Genomic DNA, 4,779 nt, shown 5'->3' on the forward strand with positions numbered 1-4,779 from the left:
CGCTCTGCAGCCTGAGTAAAGAAGGTCCCGCTGCCCAAAGGTATTTGCCAATGTCTTATCAGATCAAGGAGTAGGATCCAAAATCTATAAAGAACTTACCAAACTCAACATCCAAAAAACAAAAAATCCAGTCAAGAAATGGGCAGAAGACATGAACAGACACTTCTCCAAAGAAGACATACAAATGACCATTAGACACATGAAAAAATGCTCAGCATCACTGGGCATCAGGGAAACTCAAATCAAAACCACAGTGAGATATCAGCTCACATCTGTCCGAATGGCTAAAATGAACAAGTCAGGAAATGACAGATGCTGGCGAGGATGCGGAGAAAGGGGAACCCTCCTACACTGTTGGCAGGAATGCGAGCTGTGCAGCCACTCTGGAAAACAGCACGGAGGTTCCTCAAAAAGTTGAAAATAGAGCTGCCCTATGACCCAGCAATCGCACTACTGGGTATTTACCCCAAAGACACAAACGGAATGATCCGAAGGGTCATGTTCACCCCAGTGTTTATAGCAGCGATGGCCACAATAGCCAAACTATGGAAAAAGCCCAGATGTTCATCAACAGACAAATGAGTAAAGAAGATGTGGTATATACACACAACGGAATATTACTCAGCCGTCAAAAAGAATGAAATCTTGCCATTTACAGCGATGTCGGGGGAACTAGAGGGTATTATGCAGAGCAAGGTAAGTCTGTCAGAGAAAGACAAATATCACATGATTTCACTCATTTGTGGAATTTAAGAAACAATGAACACAGGAAAAGGGAAGGAAAAATAAGATGAAAATTGGAAGGAGGCAAACTGTAAGGATGCTGAGCTCTGGGAAGCAAACTGAAGGTTTCTGGAGGGGAAGGGAGTGGGGGAAGGGATAACTGGGGGATGGGCATTAAAAAGGGCACGTCATGCACTGCAAGTGACATGCAACTGATGAATCACTAAATTCTACCAATAAAATTAATTTTAAAAATTAAAAATTGAAAAAAAAATTTTTAATTAAAAAAAAGGAGGTTCCCCTCCCCGATGCTGATGGACATCATCCAATCTGTTGAGGACCTGAAGAGAGAAGAAGTCGGAGGAAGGGTGAATTTGCTCGCTGAGCTGGGACATCCATCTTCTCCTGCCTTGGACATCGGCTCTCCTCAGGCCTTCGGACCTGGATTGGGACTTACACTGTTGGTTCCCCTGGTTCTCGGGCTTCAGACTTCAACTGAGTCATACCACGGGCTCTGCTGGGTCTCCAGCTCGCGGATGGCAGATGGGGGACTTTTCAGCCTCCATAATCGAGTACACCAGTTCTTATAATAAAACTCCTCTTACCTGTGTGGTTCCGTTTCCCTGAAGAAGCCTGACGAATACGCTCATGCAATGGCAGGAGGGTCAGAGAACCAGTCTCCCAGGTGCCACAGCCGGGAGATGCACCGGCTTGAAGCTTCCAAGTGGGCTCCGTTGGGGAAGCACTGCTCCTGGGGGTGTCTCGCAGGGTTGACCCAGGACCTCAGCCTCCACGCCCCACCTTTCTCTCTTCTGGAAGGTCACCAAATGTTAGCACTTGCATTCGACATCATTGCTTCTAGTTTCCTTAGAGCTTTTATTTTCCTTTGAAATAGACAATCCATTTTTATCAGATATAACGGGTGTAATTACACGGTTTTCTTATTTGTGTGGGCAATGAATTATGTCAATAGTCTCTCCGCGGCGCGTCACCCTTACACCTCTGGAATAAACCTCCTGCTCTATTATTCTTTTGATACCCTGCCAGATTTTATTTGATTTGTTGGCTTGTGTTTTAAGTCATCTTCATGCCCAACATGGAGCCCAGTGTGGGGCTTGAACTCATGACCGTGAGATCGAGACCTGAGCTGAGATCACAAGTTAGACGCTTAAACGGACTGAACCACCCAAGGACCCTGATTTGGTACTTTATTTAGAGGGTTTGCAACTACATTATTTATAACCAAAATTCATTTTTGCAGCATCTTTATTGAATTTGGCCACTACCATTTTATTAACATCATAAAACGTGTCGGAGTGCCTACCATCTTTCCCTCTGATCAGGAAGAGTGGAAACAGCATTGGAATGATCTGCTGTTTAAAGGTGAATTAGAACCATCTGGGTCTGGTGCCTTTTTTGATAGTTCAAAGAATAACCACAACAAAGATTCATAATGTGTTTATTTTTGTTAGAGATTTTATTTATTTTTTTGGTGAGAAAGAGAGAGTGAGAAAGAGAGAGCATGAGTCGGGGAGAGGAAAAGAGGGAGAGGGAGAAGCAGATCCCCACTAAGCAGGGAGCCCGACGTGGGGCTCAGTCCCAGGACCTTGGGATCGTGACCAGAGCAGAAGGCAGACGCTTAACCGACTGAGCCACCCGGGCGCCTCTACACTGTTTAGATTCGGAAAACTAATAGTAGCTCTTTGAAGCAACTCTAAGAGAAAGACAGCTGGTTACTGGCCTGGGAAACGGCAGACCCTTCAAGAAAACAGAGGAGAGTGAGCTTTTTACTAGTTCCTCAAGCGAGTGAAAGAGTTTCTGGACTTCCCTCGGTTCTCAGGCTGGACATTTTGGTTACTTGTGTAATCACCATATCCAATGCTTGACCTATCTTAGCATGAACTTAGTGTGTATTTTGCAAAAGAAGATAAACTTCCTGGGATACAAGAACCAGCTTATAGGATAACACGGCAAGCAACAGGAATTTGTTTTAGCTTTAACAAATTTAGTTAGTGAAGCAATTTACAATCTTATAAATGGAGCCAAAATTTCTTTGTTTTTTTGTTTTTTTGTTTGTTTTTTTGCTCCTTCATAATGAGGGACTTTTTTTTTTTTTTTTTTTTTTGCCTTCACCATCTTTTATCATCCTTCCAATCTCTTATTCGGTCGTTAATCTATTCACGAACTCGAATTGTTTCAAGGTCAATCTTGGTATTTCGCCCTATCCTAGGAAGCTATTAATGTCCTCTGAATTTTCCAGCTGGTTGTCCTACTTTTTCTGAAAACATTCTCTAGTGATTACTTTGATTTCTTCTGGATCTGTGATAATGTACCCGTACCCATCCTCTTTCTTGAGCCCATGTATCTTTAAGGGTTTTTGGTTTTGTTTTTTGCTGTGAATGTTTTATTTAATCATTTTGTTTACAAAAATATGGAGCCCTTCACCAATTTGATGTGTCATCCTTGCCTGAGAGCCGCACTGATCTTCTCTGTATCCTTCCAGTTTTGGTTCCAGTTTTAGTATATGCGCTGCCGAAGAGAACATTTTAAGTTGTTTTTTTTTTTTTAAGATTTATTTGTTTATTTTGGGGGGGTAGGGCAGAGGGAGAGGGAGAGAGAGAACCTTTTTTTTTTTTAAGATTTTACTTATTTATTTGACAGAGAGAGAGAGAGAGCATAAGCAGGCAGAGCAGCAGGTAGAGGGAGAGGGAGAAGCAGGCTCTCCGCCGAGCAGGGAGCCAGATGCGGGGCTTGATCCCAGGGACCTGAGCCCAACGCAGCCGCTTTACCCGACTGAGCCACTCAGGTGCCCTGGAGAGAGAGAATCTTAAGCAGACTCTGCGCCGGGTGCGGAGCCCAACGTGAGGCTTGATCTCATGACCCTGAGATCACCGCCCGAGCTAAAACCAAGAGTGGGCACTCAGCCAATTGCTCCACCTGGGCGCCCTGAGCTTTAAGTTTCTTACTGAAGAAGATTCATTCGATAGAGTACACAAGCAGTAAGTACACAGCTCAGTGTATTTCCACAATGTGAGCGAACACTCCTGGATCCAGCACCCAGTTGGAAAAAGAAAACATTCCCAGCCCAGCTCCCTCGTCCCGCCTTGCTCCTTTTCAGTCTCTACCTCCAGAAACACATGCTGAGTTTGGATGGCATAAATTAATTTTTAAAAAATATTTCATTTATTTATTTGACAGAGAGAGAAAGAGAGAGAGATCACAAGCAGGCAGAGCAGCAGGCAGAGAGAGAGAGCGAGAAGCAGGCTCCCCGCTGAGCAGAGAGCCCAAGGCGGGGGCTCAATCCGAGGACCCTGAGATCATGACCTGAGCCAAAGGCAGAGGCTTAACCCACTGAGCCACCAAGAGGCCCCGGCATAAATTACTTTTGCCTGTTTTTGTAGTAAAGGAAGCAATGTGTGCGGTTTTATGTGTGACTTCTGTGCTGGGCCTCCGAGACTCATCTGTGGTTTTCACTCCCGCGTGTGAATATCCGCCACTTTCCCATTCGGCTGTTGATGGACATTTGGATTGTTCCCAGTTTGGGATGGCTATAAATAGTGCTGCTCTGAACATTCTTGTTCATGGTTTTGGCTGAACATACGTACATTTTTCTGTTGCTAAGCTGACATATTTTTGCTCTCTCTTCTTAAAGTTTTATAACAGGCATTTTCAAACATCCTCAAGAGTAGACGGCATAGGGAGCTCCCTAGAACCCATCCCCCAGCTTCGATAACCATCGTGTTGGGAGCCCTGCCTCCTAAGTCCCCACTCCACACAGTTTTCTTTTCTCCTTTTTTTTTTTTTTTAGATTTTATTTATTTATTTGACACACAGAGAGAGAGAACACAAGCAGAGGGAGCAGAGGGAGAGGGAGAAGCAGACTCTTTGCTGAGCAGGGAGGGACACAGGGCTCAGTCCCAGGACCCTGGGATGGTGACCTGAGCCGAAGGCGGACACTTAACTGACTGAACCACCCAGGTGCTCCTTTTCTTTCTTTCCTTTTCTTTTTCAATGTTGGAGGAACTTAACTGACTGAACCACCCAGGTGCTCCTTTT

The 4,779-nt window shown here is 44.6% G+C and overlaps 1 pseudogene; it reads right to left on the bottom strand.

Moving 5' to 3' along the window:
• Window positions 1-3,148: 3,148 nt before the first annotated feature.
• Window positions 3,149-3,266, bottom strand: LOC123950166 (annotated as a pseudogene).
• Between the last annotated feature and the right edge of the window lie 1,513 nt (window positions 3,267-4,779).

This window comes from Meles meles, chromosome 8 (genome assembly GCF_922984935.1).
Source record: "Meles meles chromosome 8, mMelMel3.1 paternal haplotype, whole genome shotgun sequence".
Classification (NCBI taxonomy): Eukaryota; Metazoa; Chordata; class Mammalia; order Carnivora; family Mustelidae; genus Meles; species Meles meles.